Source organism: Nerophis ophidion, linkage group LG10, assembly GCF_033978795.1.
Source record: "Nerophis ophidion isolate RoL-2023_Sa linkage group LG10, RoL_Noph_v1.0, whole genome shotgun sequence".
NCBI lineage: Eukaryota > Metazoa > Chordata > Actinopteri > Syngnathiformes > Syngnathidae > Nerophis > Nerophis ophidion.
In genome coordinates, this window is record NC_084620.1 from 29,150,354 (window position 1) to 29,162,808 (window position 12,455).

General features: G+C 39.4%; 1 long non-coding RNA gene across 2 annotated transcripts in view; it reads left to right on the plus strand.

Moving 5' to 3' along the window:
* Nucleotides 1-1,504: 1,504 nt before the first annotated feature.
* The window catches only part of LOC133560609 (uncharacterized), a 79,848-nt gene continuing 68,897 nt past the window's right edge, over nucleotides 1,505-12,455 (plus strand). For both annotated transcript variants that reach the window (XR_009808494.1, XR_009808495.1), the window contains exons 1-4: nucleotides 1,505-1,615; nucleotides 5,389-5,446; nucleotides 10,707-10,749; nucleotides 10,826-10,890. This is a non-coding gene — a long non-coding RNA (uncharacterized LOC133560609). The remainder of the gene's footprint in view (nucleotides 1,616-5,388; nucleotides 5,447-10,706; nucleotides 10,750-10,825; nucleotides 10,891-12,455) is intronic.

Here is a 12,455-nt window from a genome sequence, read left to right on the forward strand (position 1 = left end):
TTTATTTAACAAGTGTATTTAATATGTTTGCCCTCTGTAACATTACGCACAGTTTGAACAGTAACACTGTGTTTGAATGTTTAATTATTTTTTTGTGTACCACTAGATAGAGCCCGTATACAGTATGTGCCATAGTTTGAGAATCACTGTAATAGATCATATAAGTGAAAAAGATTTAGAGCGAGTAACTAAAGTAAACACAATAACACATTTTTAAATAAAGGCTATCTTATTAAATGTAGAATATGCTAGTATATAGGTGATATATTTCTTGTGTGGTATTGAATGCTATATAAATCTCTTTTTAACAAAATATTGTGTCTAGTGCACAATAAGTAATCAAAACAAAAATACTATTTTATTGGATCCTATTGAAATCATTTAGGTTTTGCCCTCAAAGCCTTCCTGTATAAAAAAAAAACGTACTCCTTTATTTTGTAAGCAATAACAAGAAACACCAAAAATTCTTTTTGTTAAAATAATAATATCGATCTAATCACTTTGGTATCGTTTGTACGGTGGTACCATAGTAGGTATCGACACCTGGATTGATCCCTCCTACTTTACATTGAAGCTTTAGTGATCAGCTTCCTGTGTCGTCCTGCTCGGTGTCTGTGTGTAGCATGATTAGCTATTCCTTGTCCTTTATTCCTCCAGTGATATAGGTAATTTGAATAACTCTACTTTATTTTCCACCATGAATAGGTATCTTAGAAGGGTGTTCTAGCAAGACACGCACCTTCTTAGAATTCACGCAACTCCCGTGTTTGTGTAACAAGGAATATGGAAATTAAATTGTATCTCGCTTTTCAAGGAAACTTTCACGTGAATACAACCTTTAGCATGTCAACACATGGACATAGCTGCAATAAAGATTCATCAGTGAAAATAAGGCAAATATCGGCTCCTGATCAATCCAAAGATGGGATCCTCTCTATTACTACACAACGTTGGCCTGTGAAGCAAACCGGTTTACGTGAATTTTTGTTTGCACTCCTGAGTTTTGTTAGTTTCCTTTCCAGCGCTCTTTATTTTCACTTCCACTTCCTGTTTGTCTCCTTATGTTACCAATTCTCTAGTCTGGGCACTGGTTTCCTCACCTGTCCCTGATTGGAAATCAGGAAACACCTGTTCCTGTTTGCCAGTCAAGAATGCCTTATATGCCAGCCTGGTCTTCTCGTGCTTTGTACCGCTATGCTGTCTTTTCCTTTCTGTGCACCCCCATCTTGCACTGGTCTTGTTTATTGAATACATTTTTACCTGTTAGGCCGTCTTCTGGCTTTGCATCCTGGGGACAAGACCAAGACACACCATGATATTAATATGATATTTATTCATAGCACTTGTTTGAAATTATATGGATTCATGAAAGTTCAGTGTTTTGCAAGAAAAGTAACACTGGTAAGTTTGAGGACTTGGGTGGTGGGAGATGCGGGATACAAAAGGGGTGGAGTAAAAAAGACAAAAAAAGAGGGAGGAGGATGAGGGAGGTCTGATGGTGAGGCTGGAACAGAGAGAGTGTCAGAGGCAAGGAGGTGTTGGTGAAGGAGCATCTTCTTCTTCAGCCTCCACCTGACAAGCGCTGAACTTGAGGTACAGCTGAGGTACGTCTGAGGTATGTAAAGCATCCTTCGTTAATCTAATAAGACTTTCTAGTATCAGCCCAGCATGTTTTTTTTTTTTTTTTGCTTTTTGGCTGCATGTGTTCAAAAATGGGGCCAAAATTATATTTAAAAAAATGGTTTGAAGACTGATAACATTCTTTTGTTGGCAGCAAGAGAAAACTTTGCTGTGACATTATTGTCAACATTCCATCTGATGCATTTCAACGATGAAGTGCAAAAAACTACGTGATATGTGAATACCTGTTTGTCCTCGCTCTCTTCATTAGCGCCATTAAGCTGCTTTGACCTAATCAGCAACAGCATCAGTTAACACGCTGCCAGGGAAGTACCATCTCCACTTGAAATGCCTTATTATTATTATTATTATTATTATTATTATTATTATTATTATTATTAGTGCACTAGTCCGAATACACTGTTATCATACTAACTGCATAAAACAATGTAATATGTAATGTAGTATGCAATGTAGTGTGTGATGTAGTGAATAATGTAGTATGTGATGAATTGTGTGATGTAATATGTAGCATGGTACATAATGTAGTGTGTAATATGGTATGTAATGTAGCATGTATAACAGTGTGAAATGTGTGTGTAGTGTTGTTTGTAGTGTAGTATGCAATGTAGTGAGTAAGGTAGTATGTAAAGCAATGTGCATTGTAGTGTGTAATGTAGTATATATTATAGTGTGTAGTTTGTAATGTGGTATGCCCTTTAGCGTGTATGGTAGTGTGTACTGTAATGTGTAATGTAGTATGTAATGTCGTCTGTAATGTAGCATGTACTGTAGTATATAATGTTGTGTCTAATATGGTATGTAATGTAGCATGTGTATTAGTGTGAAATTTGTGTGTAGTGTCGTTTGTAATGTAGTGTGTAAGGCAGTATGTAATGCAATGTGCATTGTAGTGTGTAATGTAGTATGTATTGTAGTGTGTAGTGCAGCATTTAGTGTAGTTTGTAATGTGGTATGTTATGTAGCGTGTATGGTAGTGTGTATTGTAATATGTAATGTAGTATGTGATGTAGTGTGTACTGTATTATGTAATGTAGTGTGTACTGTAGTATGTAATGTGTATGTTATGTAGTGTGTACTGTAGTATGTAATGTGGTATGTAATGTAAGGTGTACTGTAGTATGTAATATAGCGTGTGCTGTAGTATGTAATATAGTGTGTACTGTAGTATGTAATATGGTATGTAATGTAGTGTGTAATGTAGTGTAGTGTCAAAATTTTGCGTTTCTTGTACATTTGAGATGGTGAACAAGTTGAGAGGATTTGAAGTGTAGATGACTGACACGTAGAGGCTACGTGTCGGACTAAGAGAATCTTTTCATGGCCGCCTGTGGGCAGCATCAGTGGACCGCCACAGAAAGTGTGCAGAGATCAATGCGAGCAGCTGTTCTACGCACTTCAAACGACGGCGTGTTGTCGGCACTCTGACAGGCCGAGCAAGGGAATCAAAGGCTAATGAGACAGTCATCGCACAAACGCACCCAGCAGACACATGAATATTAATATTTACAGGGTGGTGTTGGAGAGACGCCATCTTGGAATAACTTCAAAGGGTTATGTGGTCGTGCAGCACTGATGGGTACTTAAAGGGTTCCACGTCATTCAAATATTACTACTTCTTTGTGACGACGTTGCAACTTCAGTAACCCACAGAGATTATGATAGTTTCATTACATAATAATATGCATTATCGTCCATCTCCCTCTGGAGTTGAACCTTTGGACTTAAGCAAATATGCACAAAGGTTTTTTTTTCATCCCCATCATCATCTTCGTTATCAATGAGATAGGTACAAGATGAGTACGAGATGGCTACAAAACAAGTACAACATGAGGACAAGATGAGTAAAAATGGATAGAAGTTGAGTACAAGATGAATACCAAACAAGGACAAGATGAGTAAAAGATGGACGCAAATTGAGTACGAGACGGGTACAAAACGAGTACAAGATAGGTAGAAGATGAGTACAGGATGGGTAAATAATGGGTACAAGATGAGTACAAAATGAATACAAAATGAGTACAAGATGGCTAAAAGATGAGTACAAACAGAGATGAGTACAGGATGGGTACAATATGATTACAAGATTAGTACAAAATGGGTACCAGATGACTACAAAATGAGTGAAAGATGGGTAAAAAATGTTGGTGCAAGATAAATATAGAATGAGTAGAAAATAAATATAAGATGGTAGAAGAAGAGTACTATACGAGTACAAGTTGACTACAGGATGAGAACAAGATGACTACCAAATGAGTACAAGATGGGTAAATAATGTTGGTACAAGATAAATACAGAATGAGTACAAAATAAATATAAGATGGTACAAGAATAGCACTAGATGAGTACAAGTTAAGTACAGGATGAGAACAAGATGACTACAAAATGGGTACAAGATGGTACAAGATTAATACACAATGAGTACAATATAGGTGCAAGATGAGTAGAGGATAAGAGCAAGAGGAGTACAAAATGAGTAAAGGATGGTTACAATATCAATGGTAAATGGGTTGTACTTGTATAGCGCTTTTCTACCCCTTTTTAAGGAGCCCAAAGCGCTTTGACAGTATTTCCACATTCGCCCATTCACACACACACATTCACACACTGACGGCGGGAGCTGTCATGCAAGGCGCTCACCAGGACCCATCAGGAGCAAGGGTGAAGTGTCTTGCCTAAGGACACAACGGACGTGACTAGGATGGTAGAAGGTGGGGATTGAACCAGTAACCCTCAGATTGCTGGCACAGCCACTTTACCAACTTCGCCACTCTGTCCCCTCAGTAGAAATTAATAACAAGACGAGTACTAGATTGAGTACAAGCTGACTACAAGTTGAGTACAGGATAAGAACAAGATGACTACAAATTGAGTGCAGGACGAGTACAAGATGAGTACGGGATAAGTAAAAGATGGTACAAGTTGAGTACAAGATGAGTACAGGATAAGTAAAAGATGGTACAAGTTGAGTACAAGATGAGTACAGAATAAGTAAAAGATGATACAAGATGAATACACGATGAGTACAAGATGAGTACAGGATAAAAGCAAAATGAGTAAAAGATGGGCACAATATCAGTAAAGGATGAGAACAAGATGAGTACAATATCAGTAGAGGATAATAAGAGTACTAGATGAGTGCAAGTTGAGTACAGGATGAGAAAAGGATGACTACAAAATGAGTGCAAGACGAGTAAAAGATGAATACAGGATAAGTAAAAGATGGTACCAGTTGAGTATAGGTTAAGTAAAAGATGGTACAAGATGAATATTTGATGAGTTCAATATGGTTACAAGGTGAGTACAGGATAATAGCAAGAGGGAGACAATATCAGTACAACATAGTTGTTGTGTGAATGTTCCTCCATCTTAATTCATGCTCGTAAATCAAGCCTAGCTTCCATTTTCAGACCTTGACGGCTGCGTGTTCTCCGGTGTGTGACGGCAGCTATCGATCCGTCAGTCGCGTGGGATGAGTTTGTCAGAATAAACGTTTCGGCCGTCTGAGCACGCTCACTGGAGTGTTTTGTCTTTGGGCTACATGTATCCATGTCTTATGTCACGTCTGTCAGCAGCGTCTCACGTCCTTTCACACCAGAACAGGATCCGGAGGAGAAATGTTTGGCCATTTTTCACTCAATGCATGCTGGGAAAACACTTGGTAGCATAGCTCGCCACACAACTGTTCATCCATATCACTTATTCCAAAGATGCAAAAATTACTTTTCTTTGTTATATTTTTTTCAGCAGTGGGTGTCAGTGTCGTCACATCAGCATCCCTCCTCCCAGTGACTAAACCACTCTGGTGAGTATTGCTATTTACTGATAACATATTTGTATATACTGTGAATATTAGGGGTGTAGGGAAAAATAGATTCGAATTTGAATCGCGATTCTCACGTTGTGCGATTCAGAATCGATTCTCATTTTCAAAAAATTTTTCTATTTTTTTTTAATCAGTCCAACAAAACAATACACAGCAATACCATAACAATGCAATCCAATTCCAAAACCAAACCTGACCCAGCAACACTCAGAACTGCAATAAACAGAGCAATTGAGGGAAGACACAAACATGACACAGAACAAACCAAAAGTAGTGAAACAAAAATGAATAATATCAACAACAGTATCAATATTAGTTATAATTTCAGCATAGAAGTGATTAAAAATCCCTCATTGACATTATCATTAGACATTCATAAAAATAAAAAAAAAGAACATTAGTGTCACAGTGGCTTACACTTGCATCGCATCTCATAAGCTTGACAACACACTGTGTCCAATATTTTCACAAAGATAAAAGAAGATATATTTTTGGTTCGTTTAATAGTTAAAACAAATTTACATTATTGCAATCAGTTGATAAAACATTTTCCTTTACAATTATAAAAGCTTTTTTACAAAAATCTACTAATCTGCTAGCATGTCAGCAGGCTGGGGTAGATCCTGCTGAAATCCTATGTATTGAATGAATAAAGAATCCTTTTAAATCGGTAAAAAATAGTTTCTGAATCGAGAATCGTGTTGAATTGAAAAAATAAAATCAATTTTGAATCGAATCGTGACCCCAAGAATCGATATTGAATCGAATTGTGGGACACCCAAAGTTTCGCACCTCTAGTGAATATGTATTTAATATGTAAAATGATTGCACTAATCACTTATGAACACACTTAGATTAATAATGCAATTAATTTTGTCTGAAAAAGCTCTTTTATACCTTAATTGATATAGTGTCAGTGATCAGACCTATGCATGTATTCAGTTCATAAATAAATTATAAGACTCCAACTGGTGTTCTCTCTGGCAAATTTCTCTCCAAAATACAGCCTGAAAGAACTTAAGATAAAACTGCTACCAAGTTTTGTGCAAATAAATGACATTATTCAAGTAACTCATTTTAAAACATTCCTGAAAGAAACTCCGACAAAAAAGTATGCACAAATATTTGTGTCTTTTCTTAAAAGGGTCAGACTATGATGTTTTTTTTATACATTTAAAACACTTACTTGTGGTCTACATAGCATGTTATGATGCATAAATTATGTTTTACGGACCGTTTTAAAGAAAAAAAAAAAAAGACTTTCAGGTATATGGTATAAAATAAATTCATAACATATATGGATAATCCTTTGACGTCACACTTTCACAGAATGGCAGTTTTCAGGTATTTCTGAGCAACATGTCAAGAAATCTACTTGTCCAGGGTGTACCCCGCCTTCCTGAGATAGGCACCAGCGCCCCCAGCACCCCCAAAAGGGAATAAGTGATAGAAATGGATGGATCATGTCAAGAAATCTGTGTTTTTATGCAGCTTAACCGTCCAGAAGCACCTGTTAGTTTCGGTCCATTATCTTTGCTCCTGTAGCTGGCGCATTATGTCGGTGGATTTTCATATTTAAATCAAGTTCAATTTGGTGTAATTTTTTAAGAGCAGTCGTAAAAGTTAAAGTGCCACAGCAATGGATTTTCAATGGTATTATAAGCACTAAAAGACAAAACAAGCAAAACTAGTGAAATTATTCAGTTGCGCTTGCCCTGTCCTTTTAAAAGACAATCAGGGGCCGTTGATATGCTGCTGCCATTTGCATTAGTTTTTTTTGTTGTTTTTTTTTGTCCTTTCCAGCTTCTCAGGCAAATCATATAGTTGATGTTGATGCCCATATGGGCTGGTCAGGTTTACTTTACAAAAGAAAAATGTAGGATACTTCTCTTGTTTCCTTATATGTATTTGACTTTATTAAATGTATTTCTATTATCATTTGGTGCAGCCGGGCCAGAGCAGGAGGGGATAGAAAGACAAAAAAAGGAAGACAAGGGGAAATTGTGGGGACAAGAGGGGGATTTGACAGAGAGACAAAAACAACAGCAAACACAACCATAACAACAACAATAGAGCAACATCAACAAATTCGATATGTACAAATACAATAGTAAAAGTGAAAGAAAAGAAGCAGTTAGCGAAATAAATAATGATACAAAAATGACAATGAGCATTATTACACTAAAAATGGAGCAATACCAATACCGATAGAAATAGCGCTATTGATAATGAACAATACCAATAATTTACCTCTATTATCAACAATACAGTTGTTCAAATGCAACAATACATATACGTAATGATAACTAAAGATACAAAGTAATGCAGAAAAATGGAGGGGAAGAAAGAGAAGCAACATATATTCATCTTGTAGATTGTTATAGTAACATTAGGTTAAGCTTTGTCGGTGTGCCATGTGTTACCCAGTTTCCCCTAGAGCAACAACGTTATTATATGTTTGATGTAACGTGATTATGTGCATGAGTGTATGTATGTATATTTACTTGTGTATGTACAGAATGTGTATATGTATGTTTGTACAGTGAATGTATATGTACAGTATGTGTACATGTATGTTTGTAGAGTGAATGTGCGTGTGGGTGTACGAAATTTGAGTATGTGAGTATGCACTGTATTTGTGTGTGTATGTGGGAGCTTAGGTAGCTATGTAAGTATGTATGTATGTGAGTATATGTGTACTTGTATGTACAATATATTTGACTCCCAGTGTGTGTGGGAGCCAGAGTACGGCCCCATCCACCCAGAGAGCCCAACCCACAAACAGCAGGTGTGGCACCCGGGGAACCAGGGACCACCGGCCCCACGCAGCCAGGCCGGCCAACGACAGGAACCCCGGAGCCAGGCCCACTGTGCCACCCGTAAGAGCCAGCAGCAGGCCGCAGACTGACGCACGAGGACAAGGCACGAGAGAAGTAGGGGACAGCCAGACCTCAAGCCAGCGAGAGACTACACCCCACACAGGCAAAAAGGCGGGACGCCCCGCCCGGGAGGTCCAGAGACCCACCCCACCCACAGGGACCCCAACGATGGAGTTGGAACAACCAGCAACCGCCCTGTCGAGTTTCCCCCCTGAGGGAGGGGAAAAATAAAAAATAATAAGAAAATATAAAAATAAATAAATACTAATAATAATTGTATATATATATATATATATATATATATATATATATATATATATATATATGTATTTATAAAATCTATTATAAGAAAATCACAGACATGCTGACACACAAGGTCATTACCCCAGCAGCTGGCCGACTCGCAGCACTAAGCTACCACAATAGATGCGGGGACTAGATCCAGCAGACCCCAACAAAGACGGGCACCCGGAAGGAATGGGCGGTTGGACCCAGGAGCTCCAGACACGCAGTCTGGATGCAGTAGCCTGAGAAAAAAAAAAATATATATATATATATATATATATATATATATATATATATATATATATACACACACACACATATGTACATACATATCTACACACATACCTACTCATACATATACATACATACATACACACATTTACGTACCTACATTCATCCATCCACAAACACACACACACACACACACACACACACACACACACACACACACACACACACACACACACACACACACACACACACACACACACACACACACGCACGCACACACACACACACATGCACACATATATACAACAACAAATCCATACACAGGCCGGCGGGACAGTAATCAAGTCCCGGCACCCACTGCCCACTGAAAACCAGCCGATCTCCCCCAAGCCCCACACACACCCAGGGACAACTCCTGACAAGCCCACTCCAGATGATGGCTTGACACTGGGCACGGCAGGGCGCAAGGGCACCCCAGGCCCACACCCAACAAGCCAACCGATTCGAAAATAAACACGGATGAAGCTGGCAAGTTCGTCAGCCCTGAAAACCACCACCACTCACAACATCAGCCACCCCCCTGCAGTAGACCCAGCAGCCACGGGCGCCCTCACTGCAAACAAACAGCAGCAGAAACAGCAGCTGCAATACCCCCAGACAGCCAGCACCATTCCATCAAATCAAAGCGGACGAAAAAACTGCGACCGGCAAACACACGCCAACAGGATCACGGAGACCGGCAGGCTCCAGCCCGCCAGTCAGCCCAAACGCCAACATGCAAACAAGAACATTAACACCTCTCCCACCAAAAGACCCCACCACCCCAATGCAAACCCGCACAAACACACCACCGCCCAAACAACCGAGACACAGCATCTAGTCCAGACAAGGGGGCCGCGCCGCCACCGCATCAAGTCATCAACACAGACCCCACAGCCCAAGGTCGGGCCACACGGGCACGGACCTCACCCAACAGGAAGCAAGACCTGCGCAACGCCACACACAAATGAATAAAGAACATTTTAAAAATATTAAATAAATAAAAAATAATAATAACTGAATAAAAGCCTCACACCCTCAGCGAGGTCTTTGGCAGGCCACCAGACCGCGGTCCCCAAAACCCGCGCCGGCCGAGGAGCAGTCGTAAAAGTTAAAGTGGCGCAGTAATGGATTTTCAATGGTATTCCAAGCACTAAAAGACAAAACAAGCAAAACTAGTAAAATTATTCAGTGGTGCTCGCTCTGTCCTTTTAAAAGACAATCAGGGACCGTTGATTTGCTGCTGCCATTTCCATTTGGAGCAGGAATAAATTGCAAGTAGCAGAAAATGAAACAAGCCTTAGATCTGATAGCTTTGTGCGGCACAGAAATATAGCATGAATTTGAACTGCTGATTATTAGGAATATCAACAAACATTAATTGAGAGATTGTTCATTTCTTGAGAGAATGCAAATAAATTGAAGTTGCGCCACCATGTCGCCACTGCCCGCACTCTTTTTGTCCTTAAGCACTTTCACTTTCACAGCATTTCTTCATCTTGTTTCCTGAGCCCAGTTGGTGAAACTCAAGCAGCACTTGATGCAAGAGCTCTCCTACTCAACCTCCCAGCCTGCTGAGAGCGCTTGAAAGCAATTTTCTTTTAATCAAGTTCACCATAAAGGCCCTTCTGACGCCAGCCGCAGCAACACTACGTTGATTTGCCGATGAGCGCGTTCTATAAAATAGTGTGTACCCACATAATGAGAATTCTCTTGAGTTTATTGCCCTCTCACACAGATATGAAAATGAAGGAAATTGGATTTCACATAACGAGTGCTCATTTTTCAACTTCTTTCAACCACAGGAAGAAGTATTGCTGCAGTGCAGTCTTCACCTGAACCAGTGAGGTAACACTAATTGTTAACAGGACCTCATGTCAAAGTATGTGTCTGCTTAAATAATGTTGACGTTTTCCTGTGTTAGGTTAAGACGCCGCAAAGAAACACAATGAAGAACTGCGAACCGAGAAGAAGACTCAGAAAGCACAGGTGGGCCCGACAGTTCTTATTGGCGCCTCTTAATACCAAAAGAAAATGATAAATGGTAGCTTAGATGAGCCATTATGGAGCGGTGGCAATATTTGACAAGACAAACGACCTTTGTGGTATTTATTGGGTTTTATGGCAAGCGTCTCTAGTTCTGTATTCATGACATCGTAAATCTAAAGGTTTCCCACTTCAATATCTGTATGTGTGTGAAAACATGCATTTATTATTCATTTGGGATTCATGTGCCTGCTGTACCAAAAGGTAACACTCCGAGAGAGAGAGCAACATGCAGGACTTAGGGGGATTGCTTTTCTATGCATTTCTAAGAGCTACTAACATGCAAAAATCTCCCCTTCCATTTTTTGCTGCACTGATCCCAAAGCAAAAAGCTGGCTGACAAATGCAAAAAGTCAAAGTGTGTGAAGAAATTGCTTCAGCAAAGGAACTCCTGCAAACACACTCTTCCCTCTAAAAGTCCATATTCCCCTCAGTATAGTTAACATCCAGGAAAAACACATGAAATCCATTCACCTCATTTAGGCAAATTCATACTTTTCCTTTTCTAATAAAACCCTCAAAAACAAAGTAGAATGACTTTGTGCAATCAAACAAGTGAATAATACTATAAAGAATAAAGTTTAAATTGGATGTCCATGTTCTTGTGAGGCAAAAAGTGAATAAAGTGGGTCAAAGTCAAGGCCCGTGGGCCATATCCAGCCCACAAATGAATTATCTATGATATATGATATCTATGATATTTGATTAGTATTAAAATCGGGCTGTAGGCCACAGCCGCCTGCTGCTGTTTTGCACACACCAATACTCCATCAGTGTTGGCGCTAGGAATTTTCAAAACAGAGTCCCAGGGACCCCATCAAGTCATAAAAATGGGGTCCAACAGTAAATTTTTTGGGTCCCACTTTTTTTGTAACCGTTTTGAAAATAAATGATTAATGTAAGCATTATCCTGTTATATCTCACATTCTATATTGTGTTTTGGAAGAAGGTTGTTATAAACATTACCTCATTCATGAAACAAAATAATGCAAAATAAAACGCATTTTATGCATACATATTCAGTTATAAACATTCATTCAGAATGTGTTTTTTCTATTTACGGCCTAAGTAAGACAAAGAAAACATAATGAAGTTGTGTTTATTTTTTAGTTTTAATGCCATGGTTTTAGTAGTCTGGCGCGGGTGTTGCACAGATTTTCCTCCACGCGGCCCCTGAGCTAAAATGAGTTTGACACCCCTGGTCTAATCGATGCCAGCTACTTGTCTCGCGCTCCCGCCTCTCAATCTGCAAATCTGGCTTCAAGCCCTGGGCAGGATGTAGAAGCTGGACCATTCAGTTTACAGTGGTGCCTTGACCTGGACTGAGCGAGAGTCTAACTGATGCCAGCAAGTGTGGCTGTGCGATAGTATGTGTGTAAACCTCACACCCTGACAACTTGAGTATGTGCTGACAACTCTGGCTTTTAGCTCTTTGGCTAGCTCTCTCGTCTTTCTATGTGCAGACTAGGGTTGTATTGTATACCGGTATTAGTATAGTACCGCAATAA